Below are 12205 nucleotides of genomic sequence, written 5' to 3'. Positions count from 1 at the left end.
ACTTGAGCCCATTATTCCGTGTCCTGCATTCTGGGATGATCAAGAAGAGATCCTGGCCTTCTTCTCTGTGACAACCATTCAGTGTGGTTCCTTTGGGAAAAAAAACAAGTGTTTGTCTGTTTTTATACTGTCCAATGGTACCAGTTTCCTTAATGTGGGAAACAGTTGTGGTGTATATAGAATTGATGGCTACTATTTTAGCAACAGCTCATAGCTAGGGATTAAATTATTAATTAATCCCATTACAGATCCAGTAAGTAGCCCCTGTGTTTTGCATGACCTGCTCTTTTCTTTCTAATATTGGTATTATTATCATGACTGTGCATTCAATAAATTAATGAATACTTACAGACAAACAGATTTCCAATGGGAGCCAGACATAGTTAGACTACAAGGCATCTTTTTCAAAGCTGTCAGCCCTAAACATTTCATTCTTTTATACCACAAACGTATCTGCATGGGGTAAGGAAAGACACCATTCCATTTCACATTCTCAGACCAAATGAAAGTCAAGACTGATCCAGGATTGATGGGCTCCTAAGCAGCTTCATTTGAATTAATTTTCAAGGCCTCATTGTGTGAGAAAGCACTACTCTTCTCAAACATTCCCTTCTGCTGCCACCTTCTGGCTGACATGTTGGGACAAGCTGTTGGAGTTCTGTTCTGTTTTACAGCGTTCTTTGCAGAACACTAAAAGTTTATTCTCAAAGGCTTGAAACATAGGATTTAGGTCAATTGATTACTCTGTTTCCTCATCTTTAAAGTATTTCCTCCTAATGACTGGAGATTATTTATTGTGAAGGATCGCAGCTCAGGGGTAACACATCTGCTATGCATGCAGGACATCTCTCTAGGTGGGCCTTGGAAAGATGCCTCTCTGAAACACTGGAGAGCTGCTGCCATTCAGTAGCTGCATTTGCACATCACAATAAGCCAGAATTGTGAAGAGCTTCCACCTTCTGGCTGTGGTTTGTTTATCATGACAGGCGAACCAGGAACTCTGGCTTGTCTCTCACCGGACAAGGCAGAGTCATAACCCAACAACAAAGCATAGATTAGAATTCTGCCTTGTCTAGGGAGAAACAACAGAGAGTTCCCAGTTTGCACACCATGATAAATAAATCCCGGATGAAAGATTTGCGGTTTCTTTAGCTGCTCCCATTTGCAGGAGAAGCCAAGTGGAATTCTGGCTTATTGTGACGTACAAACACTGCCAGTGTAAAGTCTGACACTAGTTTTATGTGCTCCTCAGTTCCCCAAGCAGTAAGGAGTTCTAGTGGCAGCACTACAGGGATTAGTTATCTACAGCTAAACACTACCTTTTTAATATTTACTTTATTTACAAATATATGACCAGACCCTATAAGTTGCAAGCCGGCAACAGATTCCCAATGAGAATCACAACACCACGAGTTGAGTGAACACTTGTGAATTTCCAAAAAAGAGGACAAAAGAGGATGTTGTTTTTTATATGATTTTCATATGCTAATTTATATGCATAAATGCAAACTTAGAAATAATTATTATAATTTAAATCAAAATAGTGTACGTCTCACCATAGTGTGGAAGACTTGTGACCAGGGGAACCATGTGCCTCGCTGAGTCTGCTGTCCAGGTGCTGTTGATGGGCAAGTTCAAGGCCCAGCTCTCCTTTCTGATTGTTCTTTATCTTTAAACCGGACTTAGACTGGGCAGCCCTTCAAATAGAGGGTGTCTTCAAAATAGAGGGCAGTCCTTTGGCAGCCTTTCAAATAGAGGACTAAGAATGCTTTAGCAACAGCCAACTCCCAGCTCTTCCAGGTTTCAACAGCCAAGTTGCTGTTTCTCTCACAATCCAAGCACTAGAGAGCACCATTCAAAGACAGACAAAGAGACATACCCACCCATTTGCCAGGTGAATTGCCCATTTATCTACAATGATTACAAAATATGAACACTTTTTGCCTAGTTCCTGACCACTCACAGTAATCAAGCCAGCCAAACTCACAACACTTTGTACACAATGCCTGATAACACCTTGAAGATACGGACAGGGCTAAAGTAGCAAAGGAGGGCAGGGCTCTTGCACCTTTAAGTAGAAGAAGGAATTCCAACGGGTGTATGCAGGCCACACTGGCTGAAATTCCCTCTTCTACACAACTGTTAAAGGTACAGGAGCCCCTCTGGACTCTTATACATCTGGGCACCTTTTGTACCTGAAGATGAGGAATTTGCCACCATTGATAGGGCAGAGCAGGAATTTCAGTGGTTGGCTTCATTCAGCATCCTGCATCACTTTTTGCTTGTCTGCCTTATTAGCAGAAGTATAATAAATTGTGCAGAATAAGAAAATATATGGGTATCTGCTTCATCCGTATTGTTTTTATATCACCCAGAATTCAACTTTTCTTGGTGCAGTATTTTTAATGCAGAATTCATACACCTCATTTCAAGGGCTTAGGGCTAAACCACACATTACATTATTCACACTTTTTAAAAAGTTTACTTAAAACACTTTTATTCTGAAGACAAAGCAGCTACAGTCCGGAAGTTTCTTCTCCAGACAGTGGGTGGGTCAAACGTTGATATGACTTAATTCATGGTCTAAAATCCCTGAACAATGACAGCAGGCTATTTTTGCTTATAAAATGAAAGGGGGGAATAGTAGCTGTGCAATTTGCCTCATATCTCAGGTTCTACAAGGGTTAGAGACTTGCTTGTTTTTTAAAAAAGGAAATCTGGAAACCTGGAGATTATGGCTTATCCAGGGTGGGTCAACTAAATCTCCTTGCCCCTTCCTGTGGATGCCCATGGCTACAGAGCCTCAATCCTCCTAAGCCAGATAGGAAGCACATTCTGGACTGGGGCCTCACAGCCCCATTTTCGTCAAAATAAGAGTCCCCAGTTTAAACATGCTTTTAAAAAAGCGTGAACAACATTTTGTTTGGCCTTTAGTCACTGTGATTCTTGTGTCACAGCTACTTGACAGATAATAAACTAGATTCTTAACAAGAACAACAACAACAGAGGCTACAATCCCATGCACACTTACTTTGAGTAAGCCCCATTAAACATAATGGGACTTACTTCTGAGTATATGTGCATAGGGCTGAGCTGCATGTCATCCTGCACATGCTTGCTTGATAGCAAGTCCCAGTAAATTGAGTGAGGCTTCTGAATCATCATGCCCTGAACAGCCTGTTAGAGGGGAAACAACATGCATTGGCTGTCTACCGAGCAGGTCCTCACCGAGACTTTGGGCATCTCTACACCAGCCTAAAATCCTGCATTTAAAACGGGGCTTTCTGCTTCCATTTTAAATGCAGGATCACGACTCCCTTTTTCACCTGCTTCCTCTTCCCCCTCCTTCTCCCCGTATTTGAGTCTTCCATTATCTTTCATTGATCTCGCTCCTCTTCTTGCCGCTTTTCCTCTTTTCATGGAGGGAACTCAAGCAGAACACAACAGGGAATTTGATAGCTCATTATCTGCGATCTATTTAAAAACAGAACAAAGGGCATTTAGTGCTGGAGACACCTTGGAGGCTCACGACGTCATGTAAAGAGCCTGCAAACTTCCATGAAGGCACAATCTCAATCTCAGGATAAAAGCTCCATGTGAAAAAAGCCTTTGTGTGTGGGGACAGATATGCGGCACCGAACTGATCCTGGCCAGCTGTTCTTCAAACTGGACTGGAATCCCACTTCCCGCACATCTTGTCAAGTACTCTAGCACCAACTGGCCATGTAGAAAGTTCTCTCTATTTCCCCAACCTGGCGTCCTCCAACTTCATTGTTGCAAAGCCATTGCCCATGACTGGGGATACTGGGAGTTGTAGTCCAACACATCTGGAGGATGCCAGTTTGGGGAAGGCTGTTCTGTGCCATGTTCTCTACAATTTGTGATGAGGGTCTCCTAGTTTGGAGATTTGGAAAGTCATTACCATTTTACCTTACATGCCTTGCACCTGCAATAAAATGATGCAGAAAACCTCTAAGCAGTACACATGGCTGGGCCTGCTTCATATTTGGCCCAAAACCTCAAAGCAGTGGGCCATCTCTTGTGCTTTTGCTGCCCCTACTGAACTAAAGCAAGCACCAGATGAAATGCAATTTACAAATTAAAACAGAGCGCATATCTCTTCCACATAAACTAGTTTATGAGCAATTCCTTCTTCGCAGGGGACCCTGAGGACTATAGTTCTGAGAAAGGGTATAAGGATCTCTAAGGACACAATCATAAGCGTGTTTAGACAGAAAAAAGTCCTGCAACTCCCACCATTCCTGACACTGAGAGCTGTAGGATACTTTTCTGTCTAAACATGCATAGGATTGTACCCTACATCTCAGAAAGCTCATCAAACTATAATTTTCAGGATACTTTGGGGTGAGCCATGAGAACTGCATGCAAAACTGAGTTTATAACGTAGATATATTCTGAGGGTTTCTAGATTTAGCTTCAGTCTGGCCATCCGGACATTTTAGAGAATTCTTAATCTTTTTGCGAAAACTATGTACTTAAACTCTTTATATTGATAGATAAGTTGTTTGTGGTAATTCCTTGTGTCACCCTCTTTCCAATAAATAGTTGAATGTTGGTGTGAAGTTACACCTGTAATGACAGAAACCATGGTAATTAAGGGAGCAATCCTTTGACCCCCGGACATCATCTGAGGGCCATAGGATACCAGGGACAGTGCTCCAACTTTGGAAGGGGGAGTCCGATATCCTCCCCCTCCTCCCGATCCTTTGCAACTGGCACATAAAGAACTGCACTGGCTGCTCTCTGAGGCTGGAAAAACAACCTTGGAGTGGGGGAAGGGGGGGAGTTCCGATGAGCAGGGAGGGGACTGGAGAGGCCAGGATATGACCCCTCCAGCCTCCTTCCCTCCCTCTCTGAAGTGCCCCAGCTAGATGGACAAAAAAGCCCACCTAGCAAAAAATGCAGGGCAGGAGGAGGCAAAGATCACCTCCACTGCTCCTCCTGCCCTGCCCTGCCCTGGATGATCAGAAGCCTCCAAGTTCGGGGGCCTCTGATATCGAGAGCGCAGTCGATGGGGCTGTGCCCTAAAACAAAAATCTTAAGTGTTTACATGTTCATCTAATGAAAAGGTTGCAGTGTTATGGAAGCTCATGGCTAGGCTGGGCACTTACACATTGTTTAAAAAGTCGACACAGAGTTACATAAAATTTGCATATACTTATAACCAAATTTAGAAACAAGTGCTATAATTTAAATAAAAATACAAGATATCTCACCCTAGTGGAGAAGACTGACCAGGTAAGCTGTGTGCCTGCTCAGTCTGCTGCCTAGGTGCTAACTCTCGATGGGCAATTTCAAGGTTCCTGCTGCTCTCCCATCTAATGGATCCTTTATCTTTAAAATGGGCAGGCTTTCAAACAGAGGACAGTTTCTGATGCTGGGAGGCTGTTTTTAGAATTGTCTGATACCTTCCCTACAGCAAGAGGCTGGGATGCCTAGAAATAAATGCTTTATAAGCTTTAGCTGCCAAGCTTTTGTGTATTTGGTGGCAGCAAGAGAAGAGTCCCTTGCACCCTACTCATATTAGTGAAACTCTTGTTTACTAGAAATTAATTAGACATTACTAAGCTAAAGGAAATTCTAAATGTGAGCTGCAAGAAACTGTGAGCCAATGAAATTTTCATACAAACAAACCTGTACCAGGGTCTGGGGCAATGGCTTTGTGTAAGTTAAATATTGCATTTTTCTCTTGCTAATATTGTGCCAATGTTTTTTTATTGTTGACAGGGGTACCTACTTTGAAATATGTAAATAACTAAACATGCGTTAATTAGCTCACCAATGCAAGGACGTCTATGTTATCACCCAACAACTGTTCTGTGAACAGTCACTGTTAATAAGGTAAGTACTACTGTTGTACGTTTCCCCTTAAGTTTCCACTGTTAAAATTCCCACCCCACAACTATATGTATATATATACTTGTAAGTCATGCATTTGATGAAGCGGATTCCAGTCCACAACAGCTTATGCCTTAATAAATGTGTTAAGTCTTTTACGTGCCACAAAATTCCTTGGTTTTGCTGCAACAGATTAACATGGCTACCCCTCTGGAAATTGTAACTGTGTCATGTATCATCTTGTATGTTCTCAATTCTTGCAAACCTGTATTCGGAACTATTTTACAGCAATTTGCATGACATCTGTATATGCAAATTTATATGTATGGGCACAAATAGGAAGTAACTATAATTTTATTAAAAATACAATACATCTCACCATAGTGGCGAAGGCTGGCTAGGAGGCCTGTGTGGCTGCTCTGTTTGCTGTCCAGCAGCTAAGTGTGGATGGGCAATTTCCCTCCTTAGGGTTCTTGGACTTTAAACCAGACTGGACTGGACACCTCTTCAAACAGAGGACACCCTCAAACAGAGGACTATCTTCTGCCAGATGTCCAAAACAGAGGGCTGTCCTCTGTAAAGTAGGACACCTGGCCACCCTAGTGTGTATGTACGTGTGTGTGTGTATGTGAGAGAATGTGTGTGTACTGGGGACAAACATGTTGGGGCTGCATACCAGCCGTGGGGTGGCCCTGCCCACTTTGGCATGTGGCCCCACCCACTGCTGACATGCAGCCTCAGCATGCTTGTCCAGAGTCAATTTGGCCCTCAGGCCAAAGCAGGTTCTCTGTAGGCTCTAGCCCTGCTCTAGAGCCGACAGGGCTAAGGCTCTTTTAAAGCCATTCCACGCTCCATTTCTCTGTTTTGGGCTTCCCCAACCTGGTGTCCTCCAGATGTGTTAAATGACAACAATTCCCATAATCTCCCATATGCTGTCTGGGGATGATGGTAGTTGTCATCCAATGCATCTGGAGGGCTCCAGGTTGGCAAAGGCTGCTCTGTTTTCTTCCTTCCTTATCTCTTGTTTTGCCTCACATTATCACTGTGGGAGGAACAGGACATAGCAGGCAGTCTGGTAGCGTTGGTGGGCCTTTTAGTCTGGCTTTTTGAAAAACAAGAAAATGCCTTAATAAATAGTTAATTAAAAAACAATAATCTGTTTCCTGGCTTCTGTGTGATGGTCATGCGGCAGCTCCAGTGTGTTGTACCCTCCTGTTTTTAGGAGAATGCTAGGCATGCTTCGTAGAAACCATTTAGCAGCCGTTAACATCTATGAGGGAAAGCACAGACATAAGTACTAGACTGACAGTTCCTTTGTCTGCAGACCAGATTTCCTGGTAATTTCTGACGGGGCAACACTCTCTCATTAAAGTGCTAATAATGACAGCTGCTCATGGAGAAAGCCAAGACTTTATTGTTGCAGTGTTTGGGCAACATCCTGCCCCCCTCCCAAATAACTAAACACAGAAACAAAGAAAGACATTAATGCTTTTACAACTCTGGTCTTCTATGGGGAAAAAGTGATTTCTAAAAGTTTTTTTTAAATTGCCCTGCAAATGGTTCATGTACTAGGAGAGAATGTCCATCATTATAGTCACAATACTGCTGATATAATGTCCATCATTATAGTCACAATACTGCTGATAGGGAGGCTAAGATATTATGTCCACGCTGTGGGAATTGGGAGGCTGATGTGAAAGACTGTGGCTTACAACAACCCTGTAGTGTAATTCACCATCAATATTCCCATGTTGCCGGAGGAGGTGGGGGGAGAAGAAAGCTGTAGCTAAGGGTGCAATCCTGTGCATATTTAGACAGAAATAAGCGCTACAACTCCTAGTATGCTGGAAGCTACAGCTTCCATCAACACCTTGTTGATGTATCTTCAGCCTATCACGTGGCGGTGAAGGAAGCAAAAAAGGAATATTATGCTGCCTCCATCGCGTCTGCAGAGTGCTGCCCCAGGAGGCTGTTCCAAGTGGTCCGGAGCCTGGTCGGTCCTGTGGCTCCGGAACCACTGGAGCATTCTAAGGCCTCCTGTGAGGCTTTGGTAAGGCGCTTTGCAGATAAAATTGATCAGATTAGGTGTGTTACTCTGCACACTGTGGATACAGTTAGTGAGCAAGAGGCGGCCTGTGGCAAACCGGTTTTGTGGGATCGGTTCCAGCTTCTTCCTCCTGATGGACAAGGTGCTTGCATCTGTAAGGCCGACCACCTGCTTACTTGATCCTTGCCCATCTTGGCTCATTATGAGCTGCAGAGAGAGACTGGGTGAGGGGATCAGGGCGGTGGTGAACGCCTCCCTTGAGGAGGGAGTGATGCCATCAGCCCTCAAGGAGGCAGTGATAAAACCGCTCTTAAAGAAGCCCTCCTTGGATCCTCAAGTTCTGAACAACTTTCGCCCAGTCTCAAATCTGCCATTTTTGGGCAAGGTGATTGAGCGGGTGGTGGCCGTGCAGTTGAAGGCACACTTGGAAGAAACTGATTATCTAGACCCATTTCAGTCGGGCTTCAGGCCTGGGCATGGGACAGAAACGGCCTTGGTCGCCTTGGTGGATGATATGAGGAGGGCTCTGGATAGGGGTAAATGCTCCTTCCTTGTTCTCCTCGACCTCTCAGCAGCTTTTGATACCGTTGACCACGGTATCCTCCTGGACCGCCTGGAGGGGTTGGGCATTGGAGACACTGTACTGCGGTGGTTCTGGTCCTTCCTCTCCGGCAGGTACCAGAGGGTAGCACTGGGAGAGGAGGTTTTGGACCCGTGGCCACTTACTTGTGGGGTGCCACAGGGTTCCATCCTCTCCCCGATACTATTTAACATCTATGTGAAGCCACTGGGGGCTATCATCAGGAGGTTTGGGGTGCAGTGTCATCAATATGCGGATGACACGCAGCTCTACCTCTCATTCAAATCTTCACCAAGGTTGGCCGTAGAATCCCTGTCCAAATGTCTGGAGACGGTGAGTGGCTGGATGGGGAGGAATAAGCTGAAGCTGAACCCTGACAAGACCAAGGTACTTTTGGTGGGAGACAAGAGGAGGCTGGGGGATGTTGACCTGGTGTTGAATGGGGTACGGCTACCCTTGAAAGACCAGGTCCGCAGCCTGGGGGTCATTTTGGACTCCTAGCTGTCCATGGAGGCTCAGGTGTCAGCAGTGAGCCGGACAGCGCTGTATCAACTCCATCTGATATGGCGGCTGCGCCCCTTCCTTCCCGACCATCTGCTCCCATCAGTAGTACATGCCCTGGTCTCCTCTCGTTTAGACTACTGTAATGCGCTCTACGTGGGGTTACCCTTGAAGACGGTTCAGAAGCTGCAGCTGGTACAGAACGCGGCGGCTCGCCTGATTAAAGGCAGCCGCGGGCAAGATCACATCACTCCAGTGCTGAAGGAGTTGCACTGGTTACCAGTTGTTTTCCGGGCCAAATTCAAGATGTTGGTTTTGACCTTTAAAACCCTATATGGTTCAGGCCCAGCCTATCTTAAGGAGAGCCTCCAGCAGCACCAGACAGGCCGCTTAACAAGGTCAGCCTCGGATGGCCTTCTCTCTGTCCCATCAGCCAGGACAGCTAGACTGGTGGGGATGAGGGAGAGGGCCTTTTCTGTGGTGGCCCCCACTCTGTGGAACTCCCTCCCTAGGGAACTCCGCCATGCCCCCTCTTTAATGAGCTTCCGTCGTGCATTAAAGATGTGGTTGTTCAGTCAGGCATTTGGGGTGGTTTAGGGTATTTTTTTAAAAAAATTATGGTAAAATTTTATTGTTTTAAATTGTTTTATGGTGGGTTGTACATCGCCCAGAGTGGCTGGGTGACCAGTCAGATGGGCGATTAATAAATTTAATAAATAAACAAACAAATAAATAAATATTGTGGTTGGGGTTGCAGCCATCCTATATTATGAACTATACATTTTAGTTGGAGCTGGGGTTGATAGTGACTTATAGCAACTCTTTAATAAACAATTTAAAGAACTGTCACCTATTCAATCTTTTATTAGTGAAATTCATCACAGATACACTGTTGTCACTGCTGTACAATAGAGAACACATGTGTGACCAGGATAGACAATTACAGGTATTTCAAGTGAACTCATAATACTAACCGTGTCTAGATCACATGGAATCATCACATACTCATGCTGGAAGTGGACAGTACAGCAAAAGACCCTCCCCCAATATATAGCAAAGCTAAATTTAGCTCAATTTGCCTTGTCACCCAAACGAAAGCTCAACTGAAAGGAGATATGTTGTGTTAAGTTTGCTTACACACATTTGCAGTCAAGTAATGTAAAATGGAGATCCTAAACCAGGGGGTATGCGTTGAGTATTTTTCTGTCTTCATGTGCTGCACTTGGGGACACCGTAGGCGGTGGTGATGATGGAAGGCTGGTGATACACCACCAGAACTGTCTCCCCCCATGCAGCTGTGTCCGTGAGCGGGGGGGGGGGGTTATTTTGCTTCCCATGGCTATGAATGACAGCCATTGTAGGGGGTGGCAGCAAAACCTTCCCTACCCCTGCCACGGAGTTGCACAGAGAATCGTTGTGCTGCCCATGATGGTTCTCTTAACAATTCACAGACCTTCCCTTCCCCCTTGCATGAGGATGATGGACATTGTGCTAGTTTTGTAATGGCATCCAAAGGTTGTCATCTTCTGGAGGTGATAGCACCTAACTCCAGCCACTCTACCTATATACACCTGTTATGACTCACAAAATAACCGTTGACTCTCTTTAGCTAGTACTTGCTTTTGTGGGCATGCCGGCTGGCTGCTTACTCCCTCTGCTCAAGTGCGCGGGCACTTGCCTCCCACCTGAAAAGCTCTCCCAAAGCGTTTTGAAGCTGTAGAAAGCTTCATTGTTGGCGCCATCAAACTACTTAATTTTTTCCTCTTCCCTTCCCATCCCTTTTTCCTCATGTGTGCTTTCTTTTTAGACTGTAAGCCTGTGAGCTTGTTTTTATTTATTTATTTATTATTAAATTTATTAATCGCCCATCTGGCTGGTCACCCAGCCACTCTGGGCGATGTACAACATACAATAAAACAGTTTAAAACAATAAAATTCTACAATAAAAACATTTTCTAAAATACCCTAACCCACCCCAAATGCCTGCCTGAACAACCACGTTTTTAATGCACGACGGAAGCTCATTAAAGAGGCGGCATGACAGAGTTCCCTAGGGAGGGAGTTCCACAGAGTGGGGGCCACCACAGAAAAGGCCCTCTCCCTCATCCCCACCAGTCTAGCTGTCTGGGCTGATGGGACAGAGAGAAGGCCATCCGAGGCTGACCTTGTTAAGCGGCCTGTCTGGTGCTGCTGGAGGCTCTCCTTAAGATAGGCTGGGCCTGAACCATATAGGGTTTTAAAGGTCAAAACCAACATCTTGAATTTGGCCCGGAAAACAACTGGTAACCAGTGCAACTCCTTCAGCACTGGAGTGATGTGATCTTGCCGGCGGCTGCCTTTAATCAGGCGAGCCGCTGCGTTCTGTACCAGCTGCAGTTTCCGAACCGTCTTCAAGGGTAACCTCACGTAGAGCGCATTACAGTAGTCTAAACGAGAGGAGACCAGGGCATGTACTACCGATGGGAGCAGATGGTCAGGAAGGAAGGGGCGCAACCGCCGTATCAGATGGAGTTGATACAGTGCTGTCCAGCTCACAGCTGACACCTGAGCCTCCATGGACAGCTGGGAGTCCAAAATGACCCCCAGGCTGCAGACCTGGTCTTTCAAGGGTAGCCGTACCCCATTCAACACCAGGTCAACATCCCCCAGCCTCCTCTTGTCTCCTTGTCAGGGTTCAGCTTCAGCTTATTGCTCCCCATCCAGCCACTCACCGTCTCCAGACATTTGGACAGGGATTCTACAGCCAACCTTGGTGAAGATTTGAATGAGAGGTAGAGCCGGCCAGGTAAAGAAGGGTGGCCTCGGCCCAGTGTCACCGAGGGGATGGCGCGGGGTCGGGTCAGAAGGGTCGTGCCCCATCGCCAGGATGCTCTGGCCACCGTGCCTCGAGAGGTTTTGGCTTGTTTTATTGGCTGCATGTAAGTGGCCCACTCCAGGGTGGTGGTGGTGATCACTACCACCACCAGCAGTTAAACCCAAATGGGTTGATATGGTTGCTTTGATCACACCAAGGGAGTGGAACCCGTACAGCCGCACAGAACTCTTTGTCCATCAGGCAGTCATTCTGTACAACCGAGAAGCTTGCGCTTTTCCCAACAACCAGCACAGGGCATTCAATTATTTGGGATCCGATGTTTCTCTCTCTCTCAGGGTTCATGCACCCACAGCATGATGAGAAAGCTTGCAACTCAGCAGAAAACAGCTGCTAAAAGAGTCTC

General features: G+C 45.6%; 1 protein-coding gene across 4 annotated transcripts in view; it reads right to left on the bottom strand.

Moving 5' to 3' along the window:
- Positions 1 to 2: 2 nt before the first annotated feature.
- Positions 3 to 12205, bottom strand: part of TTC4 (tetratricopeptide repeat domain 4) — a 30292-nt gene continuing 18089 nt past the window's right edge. The window contains exons 10-11 of one of the 4 annotated variants that reach the window (XR_014790537.1): positions 1557 to 3474; positions 3 to 90 (exon numbers count right to left, since the gene is read on the bottom strand). The gene's annotated coding sequence lies outside the window, so the exon portion shown is untranslated. Of the gene's footprint in view, positions 91 to 349; positions 3475 to 12205 lie in introns of those variants that run through there. The other 3 variants (XR_014790535.1, XR_014790536.1, XR_014790538.1) reach the window with 3 other exon arrangements.

Source organism: Heloderma suspectum, chromosome 4 (assembly GCF_057233095.1).
Source record: "Heloderma suspectum isolate Gila_16-S chromosome 4, 16-S_ref, whole genome shotgun sequence".
NCBI classification, from domain to species: domain Eukaryota; kingdom Metazoa; phylum Chordata; class Lepidosauria; order Squamata; family Helodermatidae; genus Heloderma; species Heloderma suspectum.
The sequence above is the reverse complement of the archived record's forward strand: the minus strand, read 5'-3'. Positions and strand labels throughout refer to the sequence as shown.